Source organism: Mycteria americana, assembly GCF_035582795.1.
Source record: "Mycteria americana isolate JAX WOST 10 ecotype Jacksonville Zoo and Gardens chromosome Z unlocalized genomic scaffold, USCA_MyAme_1.0 Scaffold_18, whole genome shotgun sequence".
NCBI classification, from domain to species: Eukaryota; Metazoa; Chordata; class Aves; order Ciconiiformes; family Ciconiidae; genus Mycteria; species Mycteria americana.
In genome coordinates, this window is record NW_027445436.1 from 10238315 (window position 1) to 10261630 (window position 23316).

General features: G+C 37.9%; 1 protein-coding gene across 1 annotated transcript in view; it reads right to left on the minus strand.

Moving 5' to 3' along the window:
- RIT2 (Ras like without CAAX 2) overlaps nucleotides 1–23316 on the minus strand; it is a 229613-nt gene that overhangs the window by 161235 nt on the left and 45062 nt on the right. The window lies entirely within an intron of this gene.

Consider the following 23316-nt stretch of genomic DNA (forward strand, 5'->3'; position numbering starts at 1 on the left):
AAATGCTTCCATGACAGCCCTTTAGCAAGGGCTCCTCCTAATCACCAGGGTAAGGAACCTCTTTGGCCTCTTTAGTGCTTGTCTTCTCTTGCATGGGGATTAACACCCTCTCCCATAAACAGGTTACATGGTTTTGTTTTCTCAGACAGAAGGAATTGAGGTACACTGTCTGATCTTTTTAATCATTGAATTACAATGTAAAATAAGGAAACTGGGGTATAAGAGGTGGGAATTGCAACCCATCTTCCTCTGAGTATTCTTTAAAATAGAAAATTAACATTTTCTGTTAAACCCTTCTGAATATTAGTGCAGCAAGCATTTTCAGAGCAGGCATAACAGGCCACTTCCCCTAAGGGAAAGGAACAACTAGCTTTTGGCTTCAAACAACAAACCCCTTATTCCATGAGGATGGAGGACAAGGAAGTCTCAAAACATCAGGTCTGATGTACAACAACAGTTGCATCCAGATTTACCAGACATTCCACAGGCTTGGCTGCTGGACATGAAGAAATTAGTTCTGAATGATGGTCAGAAGTTGGTGGAATGCTTCCCAGAGCAAAAGAAAGCTCAATCACTGCTGGCATGAAACCACACAACTCAGCTGGAGCCTTGGGAATGAGACCTGCTTATAACCAACTCTGTCTGGGCTCCCCAGCAGGACAGCTTCCTCAGCTGGAATACACTGGTTTCTTCACTGATACTAACATCAGCTCCAAAGTAATTTTCCAGAGAGAATTAATTTTGAAAACTAATACCAAAATGGTATGGGTATTCCATGGTGCTTTATGAAAATATTCTCCTTGGTCCCTCCTTTATTCCTTATCCATTATGCTTATTTCCATATAAATTAACACACCTAACAAATCCAAACCATCATCAGATTTTGTTGTGACCATTTTCCTTTGAAAATCCAAATAATACTGCTCCAAATTTTTACAGATCTATAAATTAAGGACCTTTAACTCTAATTTATGCCACACATAAAGCACTGTATCAAAATGTGGCTTTAAAGCACGATATTAAAACAGAATAAATGGATAAGACTGATATTTGAATAAATACATATACATGTAAAAGCAGAGTCAGTTAAAAAACGGTAAAAAAACCCCACCTTTTAATCCATAGCAGATATTGTGAAACATTTTGAATTGCAAGTTGCCTGAAAATTTTTAATGAATATTTCATAACACTGTGAAGATCATTCCATTTAAATGGGACATGTACATCTCATGGCAACTACTATAAGTAAAAGGATCATTGTTTCAGATGAATAGTATCTTCTTTATATCCATCTGTGGCTAAGCAAGTGCAGATTGCCTCAGTTGAATAAATGTAAGCCTGGTATGCATAAGTAACTATGTAAAGTTCTCTTGTGTTTTCAAAATAAAAAAGGGGTTCAGATCCTGCATTTCATTTTTAGTTGTTTCCAATTATGCTTATCCAAAGTTCATTAACTATCTAGAATGGTATACATGATATCTATGCTGGCACTGAAATGTTTTCTATGAATAATAAACTTACTCCTATCTACTACTTTCAATATAATTCCTACTGTCTTCCTAATAATAATTAATTTACCTCCCAGTAGGAAATGTCGTGCTTAGAAAAAGGCTCAGGTTATATTATTTACTCTAAAGCATCCTTTTGATCAGTGCAGCAATATTAAATTTCATGTAAAGGAAGGTATCAACTTTTAAAAATATATGCGTTTGTGTGGGCCCAGAGGCTAATAGAAAAAATGCTTCAATATCCATGCAGTTCTGCGAGCAGGTAGAGTAGAATCCCACTCTCCTTCTAATTTGTTCTAAATTTGATTTGTAAAGACAACTTTGAAACTAGTCCTACACCTATTTTTCAAGGCTGGAGAGTACGTTGCGATCTTACACAATATTCTTTATGGTAATAGTATCCCTGATGTGAATATCTCATCCTGAGCTTCCTATCCCTCTTTATTCACCCAAGAACTCCCACATATTCATAATCTCCTGGGTGCTGTGTATGATCGTATATTAATCCGTTTCCAAAAGAATCTTTACCCTCATCACAAAATCCTACATTTTAAATAGTCTAACAAATGACCACAGTAGTTGCAACTCAGAGATCTGTGATTCTGTATGGTTGATTCACTTTAGTTTAGATCCACTATTCCAGTGGATCTTTAACTTGTGTGTTTATAAACACTGAGGTTTCAAAAATACCAGCATAGAAGATGGGCCTAAAAATAATCTAATATGGTAAAGTCAGTGGACTTATAGATCAGTTCATGAAGTTCATGAGAAAAGAAGAAAGCATATAGGTATTATTTGCATAGAGAAGGTGGCAAAGAAGCTACAGAGTCTAAAAACAGAACAGTAGATCATATTAACAAAGTATGCACCATAGGAAGAGACTTTGTCACAGAACAGAAAAAGTGATAAATATGCTAAAAGTTTAAGAGACATTCTTGCCTCTATCAATCTGTAAAATTAAATAACTTTCTAAAAACATGGCCAGGGCATGTTGAACATACCTGATTTTATTCTTTTGATAAGGTGTTTGTATATAACTAAATATGTAAAAATCTTACAATAGCAAAGTTAGACTATTTCAGCAACTAGACAAGCATTTTATTACTACTATTTTATCTCTGAAATACTGGATAGTTTGAACAGTTCTGGTCTTTCTGATGGTTTCAAACACACAAGACCCTAGGTATCACCTTCTAAAATGTATGATCTTTTCAAATGTTCATGCCTGAAAACTGGAATGTTGACTTCTGTTTCATTGGCTTGGAAAAATGACAAACATCCTTATAACTAACTCTTTTGGAGCTCATTCTTGAATTTTTAGATTGACTTGTCAAGTAAAAAGTCATTTGCAATCATTCTTCTGCCCATTGAATCTTATCAAATAGACTTTGTAATAACAATGTGCAAACATATACATGATGAACAGCATGAGGTGAAGACAGTAGTTTTTCCAAAATCTTGTCTGCTCTCTGAATTGCATTAACACTCACAGCAAATTTGAATGGCTGGAGACACCAATAATGCTAGAATATATATAAAAAAAAAAGAAAATAAAAAGTTAGAAAAAGTCTAAATACAGTCTGAGGAAGATTTCATGTATGTTCAGTTTCTGCAAGTTTAATAAATCAAGGTAAAAGGCAACCAAGAAAAAGAAAAGCTGTTAAAGCTAAAGGAAAATTTTGCTGTGAAACAAATGGGAGACGCTAGCTATGAACAAATTTAGGCTACAAATTAGAAAATATTTCTAGCCACCAGATGAGGGATTTTTCTGAAACAGAATTCAAACATGGATGGAAGAGGCAAGTAACCTCTTTGATTTTACGTTGCTTCCAAAGTGAAAGAGTTGCCTTGAATCAGTGACACAGAAGGTTCTTTTGGAGAATTTTCCCCTGTATTCTCAATTTCAGGTGCGGAAAACATTAATTTATTGTATGATATTTTAATATAGATAGCATCTATAATCAGGTCTTCAACTAATATCAGTGATGGAAATGAATGTATGCTTTCCTGAAATACTACGTGCTTTTGATCTCAAACATTTTATAAAGAGCCTCTTGCTTTCCAGGGAGAAGTTTCTATATGGAAAACATTGCTTTGTAATAACCAGGGATAACTTAAATGACCCTATGTTTGTGATATACTTGTGTAGGGAAAAAAAAACACCCAAGAATCTGAGCGTGCTTCATATACAATTCATGCAGTCAAAGCCAGCCCACCTGCAGCCTTTGCTGTTTTGAACAAAATGTGTTGCACTTCTGAGGTACTGAACTGTTATCTTTTTCCTACTGCTTACTAAGAAATCTTATGAGATAGCAGACATCTCTATCAGATGACAGCTTTCCAGGTCACAAAGGACTATGTGATTTGAGTATACAGTATATTTCCTCTGTTTTATTTGTATTTATTTTATCTATGCATGCTGCATTTAGATCACAGTACGTTTTAGAATAAATAACTGACAGCAGTAGTCACCTGAACCAAAACAAAAGGAGTCAGAATGATGAAATAATGTTGTTACATTCAAGTGCTTCACATCAGTGTGAACCAAAACTGCCACAAACAACAGCTACAATGTCAAAGGTGAGAGAGGTTGTTTGATGTCAGTGGAGAAAAGATCATCCAAACCAGCAGTCTTCCATGATGACATGTAGCTAACTTGATTAGATGGAGACCAAAACCCTTATCTAGAAGAGTATGTGAATGACCTGCCTCACACTGAAATCAATAGGATTACCCATTTTACCATTGTTGAGGTACCTGTTGTGTTAGATCTGAGCACTGAACATCCATAGTGGCTGAAGGTTACGTCTACCAGAAGGTATATAACAGGAGTCTTGAGGAGTATCTATTTTAGTCAAAAAGATGAATGAGAAGAAGTGATGTCTAATGCAGGGTATTACAGAATTTTAAGAAATTTTAAGAGTACAGGGAAGGTAAATAAAGAATTATTATTTATTCTCTGAACATACAAAGAATATTATCTAGCAATAAAATATTTTTGCACATTGAGTATAGTTAACTGCATGATTGTCCCATGACACGGTAAATGGCAAAGTGTATTGCTGGATTAAAAAATTGGATTTTTTTAAAACTGGTTCTAATAAACTCAAAGATCTCACCCCATGATAAGACACTCTTATCTTCATACTGCTGGAGGATGTGAAGATTTTCAAGGAGAAGTTTTAATATCTTTTATTTTGTTCATATATTCTTCCCAAAACAACCACTACAGGCTAGATTCACTGATAGGATACCAGCCTAAATGCACGTTTGTTCTGACCCAGTACAGCCATTTTTACATTGTTATACCCTGTAAGAAATAGGATAAGAGCTTTACTACACCATTTCAGGAAGGAATGCTGCAAAGTCTGTGAGCTGCAATTATTAATTTTTTAGGTGTTACAATGTATTATTTATTAAGCATTGGCTGTGAAATGAAGGCAAGCTAAATTTTATTCCTCTGTGTTAAATTCATTCTGGTGTACTAGAAAAATACAGAAGCTTGCTGTACAACAATCTACTGCATATGCTAGGCTGTTGATACAGCATTGCTTTTTACACTGTTTTTTGCTGAAGTGATAGGTGTTTTGTTCACCTACCGAAGCTGAAGTCCGCAGCAAAGAGTAGTAAGCATCAGAAGGGCAGAGTCTTAAAAGCCAAAAGTCTTTTAAATTAAATCAGTCATATTAGAATGAAAATCAAACACACAAAACCCCAGAACACGTAAATTTTAAACAGAGAAAACTCAAGTTACTAGGACAGCCAGAACAGAACCAGGGAACTCCTCCTTGTCCATTGAATTGTTACAGATGGATCCTTCTGTTAACTTGTGTTGACTTGTTCTTGGTTAAAGACTGAGCTGCAGAAAGCACTGCACAGAATTCTGTGGTCCCCTGAAAAATTGTTTCCATCACCTTCAAGGCTTGTCCATCTTCTATTTGCTCCTGTCAGTTCTGACTGTCACTGTCTTGCATCCCATTTCCTCTCTGGGAATCCACACTTTCTTGACAGGAAAGTCATGGTCTTTCTCTCCCTCCAGGGGGTCCCAGCTAGATACCCCATTTCCTTGTTTGCATAACACACAAAACTACTAGGGAAACATGATAAAATAAGTCTCAAGAGGAAAACAAAACCAAACCAAAAATGAACATTTATAGTGATTGAAATAGGAGAGCTAGTTTTGCTGTTGGGACTGCAGAACAAGTGAAAGGCTTGTTTATATAGTTTTGTACCCTTTACCATTGTGAAGTAAGAGCAGACTGTAATCAAAATACGTTGAAGTGGAGTTGGTGGTGACAGAGCAAGGCAGAAAACAGCTTTCTTTGGAGACTATTCACAGTTTTATAATTTCTCCTCTTGCATCAGAAGGAAACAAAGGACTTGATGTAGAAATCTATATGTTGTGGCAATATGTGACCCCAGGGTAAAAGCAAAGAATTAGGAAGCAGATGAGGATAATAATTCCCTCAGAAAGAAAAGACAAAAAAAAGATTTGTTTTGTTTTGGGACCCACCTTGAATGAATAAAAATCACTAATCTCAGAGTATCTCTCAAGCTGCTCTTTCTCACAAGCATTAGATGTAAAAACATGAGTTCTCACTATTTCTCTTCAAATTGTGATCAGTGGAACTAAGACATATACTAGGTATTGGTTACAGCTTTCCAGCAGGGACTGAAGGACAAAAAGAGAAATTGCACAAAAATTCATCCTGAACTTGAGAAACTTTCAGGAAACCTTCAGCAAAAGTGCTCTCACTGCAGAAAAGTTCCATGTCTTCTGAATCAGCACATTCTAGTGAAAAATGATTGTACTAAAAACTTCTGACTAACATTAATATCTACATCCAGACTCAGTTCCTGGTGCAATATAGGAAGGCAGAATGCACTGCATTGTAAAATTCATGTTTAAAATTCTTTTCAGTGTTTAAGGAAACAGGGAAGCAGATGAGACTTGTATATATTCCCCATATAAGAGACATCATCGTAACGTGATACAAATTAACGATAATGACAAGGTAGATTGCTACCACTTATGCACCATTTTCTCTGTAGTATATCCCTGACCCCTACCAGAAAGGTCTCCCACAAAAATACTGAACATTCTCTACCCTGCTTAGCTTATGCAACTTGACAAGATGCATTAATAAACAGAAATTACTTCTGGCAAATGCTGCTATTAGCGCATTTTCCCATTGTGTTTCTTCCATCAAGTTAAAATCAGTGAGAAAACTTAATGTGTCTTCTACTGTACTTCAGCTAGAAAATCCAATGGTAACTTAAGACTTCCATTAGTGAGCAATCCAAAATGTAATGACATAAAAAGGTTTTAAACCAGACTCCAATATAATGTGATTTTTAAAACAGAACACATTGAATAAAGCTAGAAAGACTCAATTTTTGCATATTATTTCAGAGAACAATAGAGCCAATCTTGAACCATTACAAATAGACACATTTCAATTAAAGTCAATGGATAAATCTCCTAATTTTACAAAGGAAGTACAGTAAACAAGAAAAATATAGGGCAGTTCTTTATACAAGTGGGCCCTGGCTTGCAGCTACCAGTCTCAAGTATGATTAGCTCACTGTGAAAAAGACTTTTCAAGGAAGGATAAAGTAATTTCATTCCATGGAAAGAAACCTCTCAGCAACCACATTTATTTCTCTTCCTTTTTTTAACTGCTGACATGTTTCCATGTAATGATAACTTGAGATGCTCTGACTTGGTTTACTGCTGTTTCAGGTAAATTGACATTGCAGGTTTCCTAACATAAACTAGTGGTTAGCTCCTGTGATACCTTCCATGTGAAATTATACCCCATATATCAAGCAGTGATGAATTGGCAGTGACAGCAGCTGTATTTTCTTGCGAGTGGGAGAGTAGTTGCTGTTCTGTAATGTGGTACCAACTTTTCTGTACTTCAAACCTATGGTCTGGAAAATTGATGACACATCAAAGAGGAAGATACAACTCTTCCATTTAACCCCTCACAGAAGTGAGGGTTATTTGGGGTTAAAACACAGCCCAGCTTTTATATTTTTTTCTTACCAATGCTAAGGTTTCTCAATATATCAGTTAAAGTCTTGTAGAGGATAACATCCAGATTCGCAGATATTGTTGGCACCCAATTCCCTTTAACTTAAAAGGGTTTAGGTGTTTATCTGTCCTTGCTGATCTGAACAATAAACTGCATCTCTCTCAAAAATTCAGATCTGTTTTTTAAAGGTGTTGATGATTAGAATGATGAACTTGTTTCCTGCTGCTGAATGAACTTTCATTGGATGAAATTCAGGAGAGGAAACTAAACCAAATAATGGTAAATTTACTGCTTTGGATTGATGGTATCAAAATTATTCAAAGTACAGAACTGATTTATTAATTTTACTGTTAAATATTTTATAACATTACCTATATTTACACTTCTACTATAAATTATATGATTTATAGATAATTTTTCATCACTTTCATGAACTTTTTCAAAATTTCAATTTACTAGGGTAGCTTAATATGCTGGCTTTCCCTTTCAATGCAAAATGTAAACAAAATTTTAAATACTGTATTTTGCTCAGAAATTCTCTGATCCATTCTTTTAACATCTGACACAATTTTTCCAGTGATAACAATGGTATTCAAATCATATTTAAAGGAAATAGACTAAGAAAGAAGGAAGTATTTCTGAAGATAGATCTAAAGCCAGAAAACTGATACATTGCTAAAATCGCAATAAAAATTTGAATTCATCAAATACATTTGATTATACCCAGAATACTGTCCTCAACAATTTATTTCCTACTCATATATTTTAATTTATATTTATCTCAGTGGAGTTTTTATCTCAGTGGAGATAAATATCATATAATTTGCATTATATGAGTTTAAAAGTGTTCTTTACTACAGACATGACTTTGAACTGAACATATTTTCCTTGTCAGATCTCAGAGATGTTCCTCTCTCAGCTAATTAGTCAACACTTCACAGTGAAGTAAAATCTGACACATTATCACTTATACCAACATGAGTTCTTAATGTCTTTTCTACTGTATTGGAAGAATTTCCATAAGATTAGGGAAGGGTGAGGCTCTTCAGCTGGTGATGCTCTTCAGTTGTTTACTCCCCTCTGCATACATACATGCACACACACAAATCAAAAAGCCTGATAATTATGAACTGTTACCCAAAAAGCAAATCAAACAGTTGAGAAAGCCTGGAATTGAGGATAACAAGGTCTTCTGGATGGGGAAGAAGTAGTTCTGTTTTGCTACCAGCACCGCTTAGAACATGGTTATGCAGGGAAAATGAAAATCACAAAGGTAACAATATTGAAAAGAAATTGTTGAAATAAGACTTAAGTTCTGGGGCAATCCTTTTCCAATGTAAATTAACTCCTGGATTTATCACTCTTATTCAATACTCTTGCAGTATTAAAATATGCATTTCAGATGCAATATCATAAATGCACGCAAGAGAAAAGCTATCGGTTTGCACTGGCAGACTCTAAAGGGCTGCAGGTTTTGTGTGCTGACTTTAGGTGGCTCCCAGCCGTGAGTGCTGCCTTTCTAATTCCTCTGTGAGACACCAGACTCTTCCTGGTGACAGCTGATGTATGTGTTTCACAGAGGATTCTCGATATTGCTCAGAGGCAAGACACCTGAGAGGTCCTAAACATTCAGCTGTTAGGATCTGACCTCTGCAAATTTTAGATACCCTGGAATAGACATTCTACAGTTCTAAACATTGGCTTTAACATTTTAAGGACACAGAAAGGAATATAGTAACTAAACACCTAGACACTTCAGAGGCTGAGTTGACTGGGAAGAAGAGAGCTTCTAGATCTAGAAAACAACATGTACTTTGGAAACAAAACAATAGGAAATAATGAGCTATCTCAGAGGACAGTACTGGCCCTAGGCTTTCTGTTACTTTTATTTTACAAAGACTTAATACCCACTGTAAGACTACTGAAGAAGGCTTATGTGATCATGTGAATCTGGGGAGAGGTGTTTCTAGCTTTTAGCTCTGCTATCAGCTCTTTATCCTTTGATTATCACCAACATCTTTTCTGCCTCAGTTTCCACACCTGCAAAAAAACCCAAAACAACAACAATATGGACAGAGAGCTCTGAGATTTACAGGATTGTTGCATAAGATCTGGCTGTGAATGCATTCCTTAACTGTTCATCTAAAATCAAATTAGTAAAACCATGAAATTTTTAAGAACAGACTTAACCAATCCCTTCAACATGAAGTTATCTGGATGAAAGGAGGCAGGAAGCATGAGATCAAACACCTTGCACAACAAATATGAGTTATAGTACAGTGGAGATGAAGAGACTACAAAGTACAAGGATTATAAAGTAAAAGAGCTACATATCCTTTCATTCACTTCCCCCTCTCACAGTACAAACCCAGCTGGAAGTTTACATCTGCCAAAAGCGCGTTCATATTGCTTGACACATGTACATGCTACATTATGATGATATATTGACAGTGGGCACAGTTGCAAGACATGTTTGGGGGTGAAAGGTAGCACTTCAGGCACTAAAAGAGGTGATTTATTATAGCATTAGCATGATGCTGAAAAGGTCAGAAAGCTACAAAACACATACAAAAGTTCTAGAGGGCTGATTGTATTTTCACAGAGAAAATCTACATTAGCCTATTCAGGTTTGTACCCTCAGTGTGAATAAGAAATGTTAAAGTTATCAATACTAGCAACATGGAAAGAGTTTACAATGTTTTTTTCCTACAGCTGGAAGGGGATGGCTCATGACCCAGGAATGAGCTTCAGAATACTTAGGCCCCTAGAATAGGCTGAGTCTCAGTCTTTCATCCTTCTGGGGTAAACTTACTTTCATGTATTTCATAATGCACTTTCTGCCCTTGATGCACTTCTCATTTATTCTGGTATGAACCTAGCTGTCTCAGGGGTTTATGGTGCTATGTATCACCTTAGCTTGATGGGTGACAGAAGCCGTATTTGGTGACCCTAGACCTTTCCATGCAAAAACAGCAGCAGGTAAAACAAAGCAAAACAAAACACAACAAAACAAAACACCCAAACCTCCCCCCTGCCCCCCAAACAAGCAAAGAAACATCACAGAATGGACTTATAGGAGTCTCAAAAACTTCCCTCATATTAGAGGCAAAATTCTTCTTAGGATTTCTGAAGCTTAGTTGGGAACACAATATATTGGGATGGGACTGATGAGTAAAAACAGTTCTTTGAACTGTGAAAAAAATCCTTGAAACCAAAATGATCTTATTCATAAAAGGCCATAAAAGACATGGATATATTCAGCCATTTCTGGATTTTCCTAATTACTCTAGAAAGTTGTTCCATAATCAGATCTCCTTAACAAAAATAATTTTGCCCCAGAGTTAGGAGCTGTACTTCATCTGCTCCATCATAGAACTGGGATTTATGTTTTCCCAATCCCTGCAGTAATTATAACACTGAATTTTTTTCTTGGTGGTGCAGTGGCATCATAACTCAGTTCCCTGAAGATAAGGATTTGGGAGCTGACTGAGAAACAGTAGAGGAACTTTTTCAAGACCCTCATAAGCTTATGACTACCTAAAACACAAAGCAACACACAGCTTTAGGTTATAACAACTGGAAATGTTTTCTCACGTATGCTAAAAAGGATTTGTGAGGACTTTTAGGGGCTCAGTGAAGAAGATGGTATTGAAGTACTCCATATCCCAACAGTGTGATGACACTGTGCTATGCTGATTCAGAAATGAGTCAGCTGAGTTACCAGAAAAGAGGAGAATCAGGTCTTATAGACAGTGATATAGATGTGACAGAATGACTCATCTGTCATCAGTGTTTTAGTCAGCAAAGTCTTTGGCTCAATGGTAAGTATTTATAACTGGAAAATAAAAGGAGGCAATCAAAATGAAGTAAGCAAAAAAATCTGGATTTTAAGCCTGTTCTATAACATCCAACTATGAGATCATTACATCTGTAACCCTAAACACCATTTTAATGCTAGTATCTCTCCAAGTCCAACCCACTGTACAATGTGCTTTATGCATTTCTGTCTGTTTCTGATTCAGAGGATGTAAGTTTGCTGCAGCACTCACCTAAACACAGAGTGATAAATCTGTGTCCATTTTCTTGTGAAAATAATTTTTTCACCTGTGGTATTTCCTTCAGTACAGGTTTTACTTCAGTTTTAGATGGCATGCATGATAGGGCTTGGGACCTTTTCCTTTGAGAGATCCTTCCATAAAGCTTTTGAAGGACATGAACCAAGATCCACATAAATCAATGGGAGCTTTTCCATTGATATTAGTAGGTGTTTCATTAAATTTTTACTTCCACAATGCTCTTTCCACAATGTTCTTGAGTAGGACTAATTAAATATCTTTCAAAAGGAATTATAATGGGTGAAACTGACTCCTCTGAAATGAGCGGCAAACCTTTCTTTGACATTATTGGGGTTGGAATTTCTCTGATATCAATGTATGACTGTGGTTATTTGCCTTTACATTGTATAAGTGAATACATTCACTACGTATAATTTTGCTTTGGTGCAAATATATTTTCACACCTCAAAATTTTGATGATTTTCTAAATGGAAAAAAATAGGAGAAATACCTACAAAGCACAACCATCTTTTTGTAGTTTTTAGTAAAAAAATGAATCAACTAATGATCTTCATTATTATTTTTAACTGAGAAATGTCTTTTCTTGCAAAGAAAGAAAATTTTATGAACACTCAGGTCTAGAACACAGCTATCTCTAGGAAGCTGTGTTATTGAAAGGATCCAAAATTTGGATGAACTGTGGAAAGACAGTGCAAAGTCTAAATATAATGACATCTTTTGTTATAGGTTTTGAAATCCTTTTTGAACATTGCCATCCACCTACATCTCAAATACGTTCATAAAAGCTTCTCTGTGGGTTCAGTCCAAAGGTCTGTCTAGTGTAGCACCTTATCTCCAGCAGTAGGTAGGCAGGAGAGTATAAGAAACTCAGCAGGTATAAAGTGATCTTTCCCAGTACATACTTTTCTACTGCTAGTATTCAGTGGTTTAGGCACTTCCTTAACTAGTGATCACATCTGGCCCAAAGTGTTGCACTCAAATTTCACATCTGAGCTATAGAGTTGCACCTGGAAGTTTCTTTGGCCCAATGGTCTATCCTCCATGAGGATAGTTCTAAATTAGGCTATGATAGATACATTCAGCTAAGACAAAAAAGAGCTACAATTATACAGGATCTTCAAATCTGTGCATAGGTGAAACCCAAGGAAATATAGAGTACATATGTCATGTTAAAATTATTTGCTGGCAACTGCAAATTGACTAATTTCACTTAATGACCAAACCAGAGCAAGAGCTGTTCAGGCATTGTAATAGCATTCAGGAGGCCTTGGTTCTCAGCTAGGTTTTTTTACTCAATAGATCACACTTTTTCTCAGAAATTTTCTAACAATAAGGGAATAATTTTTTGATATAAATAAATACCAATATTTGAGGGGGGGGGCGGGGGGAAGTAAAAGATACTTACTAAATTACTTCACCTTCCAGTTTCTCATCAGAGTGATCTAATCTGTTAGATGCTTCATCAGGTAAGAGCTGAGGAGGCTACTGGTCTTATGAGCAACTCTAGGTTTATCACTTCCACTCTGTAGGCTGTATTTTTCTCAAGTGTAAAATGGACACAGTGATACTGTTCTTCTTTGCAACCTGACTGTTGTGTTGTACTGTAGAAAGAGCTATATGAAAACTACATTTTACAAAAAAAGCCATATTGTATTTTTTATTTCATACAGATGGTCTTCATTTGTATTTATGGTGGATGAAATCCTGACTGCACTAAGGCCAGTGGGTGTGCACGTGAATTTATCTTATTTTCTATGTGATAGCCTTCCCTTTTCAGAAGCAGGTAACAGATTTCTCCTTACTCTGATACAACATTTGAACAATAAGTTCATTTAAGATCTTAATACTTTTAAAGTTGACAAAGATGTCTGGAAAACAGACAGAAAATTCAAGAAAGCAGAAATAATGCAAAAATAGGACATAATAGAAGTGAATTAAACAAAATTCTAGTTATCATCTGTATATGTATACCAAAATGTATATATTTTATAATGCATGTTCATTGCCACCTCTAATCATATATGCTTTTGAAGTCAAAACTGGAGCACTTGCTTTACTTCTTTAAAGGCAATGAGGCTATTTGTACGTTTAAAGATAAAATTATGCTCATGTGAATTGTCAAAATTTGGTATAATCTGCTAATTTGCAAAACTCAGCAATCCTCAGTGAGTTCTGTTATTATCATTTTGAATTAGCAAAAATGTACACTGTTGAAAAATCAAATCAAATCAAACCAGAAACTATTCTTGATAGAGTAAGATACTTAGAGAAACTGTTATAAAAACTGTACATTTAGAAACTAAAAAGTAAAATCAATTTAATATACTTCTGTATTTTTAAATATTTATATATTCAGCATATTTCTATTTAGAGAACCTAAACTTTTAAAGAAACTAAATATTGAAATATACTACCAGCCTTGTATATCATCTTGATAAATGGTTAATATGGTGGCACAACTAAAACTGTCAGTTTTTTTACTTATTTTATTGTAGCTGGAACAAACTGGATAAAACATATCATGAAACAAAACAGAATTTTGTAAAATCCCCAATCAAGATGAGAATTTACATCTCAAGAAGACTGCTATATGGTCTCTGAATTGGTGCATGGAGACCAGTGGTCTTTCAGGGCATTAGTTGAAGAGCTAAATCCAGTATGGTATAAGGAAAAGGCAAATGTACCTCCCCACATATAGGTTTCCTTTTCACCTATGTCAAAAACAAATGCTTGCACAGCTGCATGGAGTATAGTTTTGCCTTCTTGGCAGTTTGAGCACTGTGAACAAAACAGCTTTTTTTTGTTACCATAACAGAGGTCAGACAAACAGAAGGTCTGACTAACCAAAGAGAGATAAATAACCCAGGGAGTGGGATGAGGAGGAAAGCTTTATTATTATTTTTAAGACTTCTGGAGCAGAGTTTATAGGGAAGCCAAGTAACAAGTAGCAAACAACATAACAACATGAAATGTTTATGCATGTCTGTGGAACCCAGTTATTCTTCTCTGTCTTTCTGTCTTCCCTTAATTTACTGTTCTAATCAACAGACCTATTTTCTGCCCTCTTGGATACTACCATACCTCTTATGGGTTGACGTAAATAACAAACAGCTCTAGCCCTGCCCTTGGTTTCACCAGTATGAAACACTATATACAAAATGAGTTACTGCAAATAAGGCAAGGGCTAGTGTTGTAAAGCTGTCACCTTTACCTCCAGGATTTTCCTTCCTAATAGACCTACACACTTTCTTGTTATCATCCACAGTAATTTTTTCTAAAACACTGAAGCTGATTTTAGTCAGATACAAAATCATTTAGGGGTAGCAAGCAAAAGCATGTTTCCTTAATAAATAGCAGGGTAGACAATAACTGTCAGGAATTTTGGAGTTATTTCTGCCAAAGAGAGAGTCTGATTCTGCACTCCTTGGTGTTAGTGATAAAAATCCTGAATTCTGGTGAGCTGAGGAGGATCTGATTAGACTCTTTACTAAATACTCTTAGGTCATTGGGGCGCTGAAGCAACTGTATTCCAGGCTACAGCTGGGGATTTATCTAGATGGGTGTATCTCTGCTGTCACCCTACCTGTTTTTAGAATTACAGCTTGAGTCAAATTTGCCAGCTATAAATAACAGCAAAATTAACTAAACCATGTATGCAGTACAGTCTAATATGTATAGCATAGCAGTTTGAAGCTGACATTTGATTTAGTAAGGGGGAAATCTCAGATGATTTTTGAGGTCTGGTTGCATAAAACAATCAAAAGTTCAAAGACATTATGATGAAGTGTGGCATTAAGAATCTATTATATACAAATGCAAACATTCAGGCCTTATTTCAGTGGATGAGTTGGTTCAGCTCTATGAGGTCTATATGGTTCTTTTCTCTGACTTTTTTAATATTTATGGTCAATCTGAAATTCATGTTTATACTAGGGAGATACTGCAATTCTAGCCTTTGCCTTTGTATAGACATCTGTGTTCAGTCCTAGAGCTGAATGACTTTCAGCTTTTGTTTCTATCTTCTGGTCTCTATCTGTTGTTCACTAAATCAACATATTAATTTAAAGTGATCATTGGGTTATACCCACAGCCCTAAAGTGAACATTCATTTCAGCAGCTTGGGTGCACATGTGTCCTGGTTTTGGCTGGGATAGAGTTAATTTTCTTCCTAGTAGCTGGTATAGTGCTGTGTTTTGGATTTTAGTATGAGAATAATATTGATAACATGCTGATGTTCTGGCTGTTGCTAAGCAGTGTTTGCACTAGTCAAGGACTTTTTCAGCTTCCCATGTTCTGCCAGGTGCACAAGAAATGGGAGGGGGCACAGCCAAGATAGTTGATCCAAACTGACCAAAGGGCTATTCCATACCATATGATGTCACGCCCAGTATAGAAACTGGGGGGAGTTGGCCGGGGGGTAGCAGTCACTGCTCGGGGACTGGCTCGGTTTCGGTCGGTGGGTGGTGAGCGGTTGTATCTTTTTATTTTATTTTATTTTTTTCTTTTTCCCTCCCTTGGGTTTTGTCCCTCTCTCTCTCTTGTTGTTTTCCTTCTCATTACAATTCATTATTATTATTACTATTATTTTGTTCCAATTATTAAACTGTTCTTATCTCAACCCACAAGTTTTCTTACTTTTGCTCTTCTGATTCTCTCCCCCATCCCACCGGGGGGGAGTGAGCGAGCAGCTGCGTGGTGCTTAGCTGCCGGCTGGGGCTAAACCACGACAACATGCTTGAGAAGGCACATGTTTGATCCTAAGTTAAGCAGAATGAGTATCTTAAATGTCATAGTTGCCTGCAACTGCCAGGTTTTGACTGAAGAATCTGCAACAGATAACCTCACCTTTAGAATAGATGCAGCGACTTACACCCAATATTTAAAATTTAGTTGCATGAGCACAACAAACATTACAGCAACCCCCTGAAGCTCAGAACACTGCCAATAACTGAGAATCACCATCTCGCCCAGCACCAATGGGTGGATCATTTCTGGGAAAAGACAACTTACAGACCGAGCTCAACTAATAAACTTCATGTCTCTCATTATAATAGACCTATGCTGAAGGTGCAGTGACTCATGGGTTACAAAAACAATGAAGAAATGCTAACCTTTTGTGTCTCCCACACTAATCCTCACCTTATCCCAAACTAATTGCTCAAAATTCTGTTCAAGCTTCTTCTATGGACCAAATTAATTCAAAATTTTGTAACTCATTTTATTCAAGGATCTCAGCACAATTCCCTTTCAGTTCAACAACATTCCCTTTTGTATGTATGTATATATGTAGTTCTACTTGCACATACAGATACATGTACTTACACATTTCTTTTTGCTCTGGAGTTGGCAACACTCTGGCATGTCAACCTTGGCATATGAACTACATGGTGGATTTAACATATTTAGCATGGTTTTGTGCCATCTTTTAGTTCTTTAGATTTTCAACCTTTCATATATTTGCATTATATACATATTCATGCACACACTTGTACATACAGACACACATGTACATACACACACACACACATGTATACATTTATATTCCGGAGCTACAGACAGTTTATTTCTGCACTGCCATAATGCCCCATCTGAACCACTAGCTATTGAAAAGCTAGTGTAACCTGTGGTATTCAGGTTAGCTCAAGGGGACAGAATGAGAGTCCATTAGCGTACAACTAAAAAAGCAAAACTTGTCTTTCTTCAGCTCCAGTACTATTACAAAAATCCATATTGTGTGCCTAAAGGGAATATTAAAATACACTTTATGAGACACCATAGGTAAACAAACACATCTTCCTTTAGGATTCTGTAGAACATACACAAATTGTACACTAAAAGCAACCACAGTAAGTCCATTGTAGTTTGCATAACAAACTTTTCTCTTAAAAAGGCAGCATGCATCTCATATGCTATCAGTTTAATCTACTTATTACATTTCCTGATAAAGACAGACAAGATTTTAAGAAAAAAAAATTCAGCCCCAGCCACAGTGCAGGTAGGTTGTCTCTAATTCTGTCTTGTTTTAATGGTCATTACAGTCATATCAACATAGCTATATACATCAGCAACTAAAGAATAAGGTACATTTTTGCAGTCTGAAATTACAGAACTTGCCAGAGTAGCTTGTTACTAGTCAATAATAGAGGCCTTCTAAGTCAACATGATTTATTTTCTTGGAGGGCTGTGTCAAGGTAGTAACTGCTATAAACAATGATGGATGTGCAGTGGTTTCATAGTTTGTGTACCATTAAGCTTCATAGAATCATAGCATCATAGAATGGTTTGGGTTGGAAGGGACTTTTACAGATCACATAGTCCAATCCCCCTGCCATGAGCAGGGACATCTTCAGCTAGATCAGGTTGCTCAAAGACCCATCCAACCTAACCCTGAACACTTCCAGTGATGGAGCATCCATGACTTCTCTGGGCAACCTGTTCCAGTGTCTCACCACCCTCATCATAAAAAAATTTCTTCCTTATATCTAATCTAAATCTACCCTTTCAGTTTAAAACTGTTACTCCTTGTCCTATCACTTACAGGTGCTGGTAAAAATTCTCTCTCCATCTTTCTTCTAAGCCTCCTTTAAGTATTGAAAGGCCGCAATAAGGTTTCCCTGGAGCCTTCTCTTCTCCAGGCTGAACAACCCCAACTCTCTCAGTCTGTCCCCGTAGGAGAGGTGCTCCAGCCCTCTGATCATTTTCGTAGTTTATTCATCAACAACTGGTGGGTTTTTTTTTTTAGGAAGCATTCTGGCAATCTCTGGTAAGTTTATAATACAAGACTGATGAGCAGAAGAGATTTTCTCAAACTTAGAAGAGACAAAGAAAACTTTCTGATTTGCCATATACAGCAGCTTATCAAAACATTACCTGGAAGAGGATATACTAGCTGTAAACTTTTGTTGTATGCTTTTTAGAATATAATATCCAGTTTGGTTCCTGTTCATTTTCTCACACTGCTCACTTGGCAAATAAACTGGAGATGATAGCTGGAGATGATAGCTATAAACTGCTTGTTACTAAATATATTTATTTTATGCTTTTAATGAATTCAGAATGAGTGTGAATGTCTATGAAATACTGCTGCAGTGACATATAAGGAAAAAATAATTAATGATAATCTTTGCATATGTCACAAAATAGAAGATGCCATAGTTAGATTCCCATATAAAAGCAAGGCTTAACTCATACTTCAACAGTAGGATGCTGCCAATCTGCAACAAAGCAGCACAAACTAAAAGTGCTGCCTTTCCTTTGAAAGGAGGAGTAGGTTATAGACATTGGATAGTTTTCTCTTCTTAAGGAAAAATGTAAAGGAAACTTATTACTAAAGAATGCTTGTATGGGAACTTACCGCACAGGACCTGTAATTGTCCCTTTATGTTTTCAATATCTGTTGGACATTTTTCTGTAGTTGGGTTCTCCTAGCAAAGCTGGCAAAGATTTAGTGCATTTCCCTTAACTCCGTGTTTCAGTTTCCTGAGTGTGACTTTTTTGAGTCACTTTTGTTTGAATTCAGTACCAACTCCTCAGGCTGAGTCTGGAGCACACTTAAGTAAGTCATGTGTGCTTATTGAGGCAATGTATCCAAGAGTAAAAATGTTGCTGCATAAGGAGATGCTGCATTTCTGACCACTGCTTTCTGGGCTTCTCCCAGCTGTGATACAAGAGGGGGGGGGTTTAGTTGACTAATCCTAGAGAGCACCCAAGGCTTGCCACACGGACTCCACACATAGTCAAATGAAACAAGCAATTCTTATATATGATACCACTCAGTTTCACTAAACAGGTGATAACATAGGTCTGCTGGATCATATCCTGGAATTCCTACTCTCTCCATTGGGTGTAAAGGCTATTAGATTAGACTAGTTGTAAACAGCTACGTTTTACATGTTTAAAGTTAAGTGAATTCCACATGGGTAAAATCCTGTGCAAAGAGCCACATATCCTATTCCTTTCAATTCTTAACATTTTAAATATTCCCATAACATCAGCCTAAGAAATTACCTGAAAGCAACAGCTAAACAGCTGCTGGAGTATCACCACTGCTTATTATGCTTAGCCTTAGAGTCTCCTTGTTGACTTTTTTCCTCCTTCATCTGCTTGTTATACCTTGTCTATTATTTAGGAAATATTTATTTGATTGTTTTTGCAGACAGAGTTCCTTGCACAACACAGCACAACACAGCCCTAATCCTTCCTAGGAATTACTCCAATGCAAAATAATCAGCAACAGCTATGATAAAAACAGTGATATTAAGTAAAGGAAATAATAGATAAATTCCCTGGGACTAAAGGTTCAGACGAACCTGCAAGAACTAGAATGACTGATTTCCACACTGTAGGCTGATTACAGAAGGCCTGCCACAGCTACAATTTCTTATAAACATAATGTAGATATTTAGCTTTAGAGAGGCTTTTTCTTGTCAGAGGAAAATGGAAAAGGAGAAATAAAATTTATACATATGCACCCACCGATATGAATTTAGAAGAATTACCAGGTTCCTATACTGTGACGGAGGCTATAGTGTTAACAGGAGTTTAATGAGGCAACAAATAGTTCCTTTTATTTCTATCACATTATTTGATGCAAAATAGAGATACAACTATTGCCAGTACTGATGGAGTTGATTAAGCTGGAAAGGACAAAAAGAGTTAAAACTGAAAATAATATTGGTGGAGCAACTGAGTTAAAAGATGCCAACACAAAACTGAAACTTTAAAAAAAATATATATTTTAGGTGATTTTCTGCCGCATTCCCACTGAAAGAATTAAATGATTTGTCCTCCAGACATCAGACCTAAGCAACATTGCAACCTAAGCAACATGGATGGCTATAAGCTCTTCAGAAGGGATAGGCAAGGAAGGAGAGGCGGTGGGGTGGCTCTGTATGTTAGGGAGTGTTTCGATGGTGTAGAACTCGGCGATTATGATAAGGTCAAGTGCTTATGGGTAAGGATGAGGGGGAAGGCCAACAAGGCAGATATCCTGCTGGGTGTCTGTTATAGACCACCCAACCAGGATGAAGAGACAGATGAAGCATTCTATAAACAGCTGGGAGAAGTCTCACAATCGCTAGTCCTTGTTCTCTTGGGGGACTTCAACTTACTGGATGTCTGCTGGAAATACAACGCAGCAGAGAGAAAACAGTCTAGGAGGTTCCTGGAATGTGTGGAAGATAACTTCCTGACACAGCTGGTAAGTGAGCCTACCAGGGGAGGTGCCTCGCTTGACCTGCTGTTTACAAACAGAGAAGGACTGGTGGGAGATGTGGTGGTTGGAGGCCGTCTTGGGCTTAGCGACCATGATATGATAGAGTTCTCGATCAGGGCAAAGTAAGGAGGGGGGTGAGCAAAACTATTACCATGGACTTCCAGAGGGCAGACTTTGGCCTGTTCAGGACACTGGTTGAGAGAGTCCCTTGGGAGACAGTCGTGAAGGGCAAAGGGGTCCAGGAAGGCTGGGCATTCTTCAAGAAGGAAGTCTTAAAGGTGTAGGAGCAGGCTGTCCCCATGTGCCATAAGACGAACCGGCAGGGAAGACGACCGGCCTGGCTGAACAGGGAGCTTTTGCTGGGACTCAGGAAAAAAAAGAGAGTCTACCACTTCTGGAAGAAGGGACAGGCAACTCAAGAAGAGTACAGGGATCTTGTCAAGTCAAGCAGAGAGAAGATTAGAAAGGCAAAAGCCCAGCTAGAACTCAAGTTAGCCACTGTTGTAAGGGATAATAAAAAATGTTTTTAATGTTTAATGTTTTTACATTAACAACAAAAAGAGACCCCAGGGAGAATCTCCCTCCTTTATTGGATGGGGGGGGAACATTGGACCAAGGATGAGGAAAAGGCTGAGATACTTAATGCCTTCTTTGCCTCAGTCTTTAATATTCAGACCAGTTATCCCCAGGGAATTCAGCCCCCTGAGCAGGAAGACAGGGATGGAGAGCAGAATAAACCCCCCATAACCCAGAAGGAAGCAGTTAACGACCTGCTACACCACCTGGACACTCAAAAGTCTATGGGGCCAGATGAGATCCGCCCGAGAGTACTGAGGGAGCTGTCAGAGGAGCTTGCCAAGCCACTCTCCATCATTTATAAGCAGTCCTGGTTAACAGGGGAGGTCCCAGATGACTGGAGGCTTGCCAATGTGACGCCCGTCTACAGGAAGGGCTGGAAGAAGGATCTGGGGAACTACAGGCCTGTCAGCCTGACCTCGGTGACAGGGAAAATTATGGAGCACTTCATCTTGAGTGCGCTCAACAGGCATGTGCAGGCCAACCAGGGGATCAGGCCCAGCCAGCATGGGTCCTGCTTGACCAACCTGATCTCTTTCTATGACCAGGTAACCCACCTAGTGGATGAGGGAAAGGCTGTGGATGTTGTCTACCTGGACTTTAGTAAAGCCTTTGACACTGTCTACCACAGCATTCTCCTAGAGAAGCTGACAGCTCATGGCTTGGACGGGTGAACTCTTCGCTGGGTAAAGAACTGGCTGGCTGGCCGGGCCCAAAGAGTTGTGGTAAATGGAGTTAAATCCAGTTGGCAGCCGGTCACAAGTGGTGTCCCCCAGGGCTCAGTTTTGGGGCCAGCCTTGTGTCGTGGTTTAGCCCCAGACAGCAACTAAGCACCACGCAGCCGCTCGCTCACTCCCCCCGCAGTGGGATGGGGAAGAGAATCGGAAGAGTAAAAGTGAGAACACTCGTGGGTTGAGATAAGGACAGTTTAATAGGGAATGCAAAAGCCGCGCGCACGAGCAAAGCGAAGCAAGGAATTCATTCACTACTTCCCATGGGCAGGCAGGTGTTCAGCCATCTCCAGGAAAGCAGGGCTCCCTCATGCGTAATGGTTACTTGGGAAGACAAACACCATCACTCCGAATGCCCCCCCCTTCCTTCTGCTTCCCCAGCTTTATATACTGAGCATGACGTCATATGGAATGGAATAGCCCTTTGGTCAGTTTGGATCAACTATCCTGGCTGTGTCCCCTCCCAGCTTCTTGGGCACCTGGCAGAGCATGGGGAGCTGAAAAAAAAGTCCTTGACAAGTGTAAATACTGCTTAGCAACAGCCAAAACATCAGCGTGTTATCAATATTATTCTCATACTAAAACCCAAAACACAGCACTATACCAGCTACTAGGAAGAAAATTAACTCTATCCCAGCCAAAACCAGGACAGTATCCACCCCTTATTCTATACCATTTACATCATGCCCAGGTTCTAGCCCTTCTAATACAATTAAGTTCATTTAGTCCAAGGCTTAGGGCTCCATCGGTCATAGTAGTCCTTCAGGGCAGAAGAGATGGTCTGTGGTGTTGGGTTGTTGCATGTTGAAGCCAGTTCTGGTTCCATCACCACTGCACTTTGCTTGGTTTCATCAAAGTTCTTTATTCATTAAACTGGGTGATCCTTATTGAAAAAGTGATGACACATAGTATTATATAAGAATTGCCATTACACCATTTAGTTCATTGGCTATTCTCAGCCAAAATCAAATCCCCTTGAGGTACACATCTGACTTCCCCATCCTCTCGCATTACCCACCAAGTGCACCCGGGTCCTTGAGCAAAAGCAATCCCACGAATAGGCTTCCCTTTGCCTGAGGCAGGAGTAACCCAGACTGCCTTCCCCAGCATGTTTTTTATGTGTACTACGGGGACCTTATCCCCTTCTACAGTGCGTAAAAGATTTGATTGGGC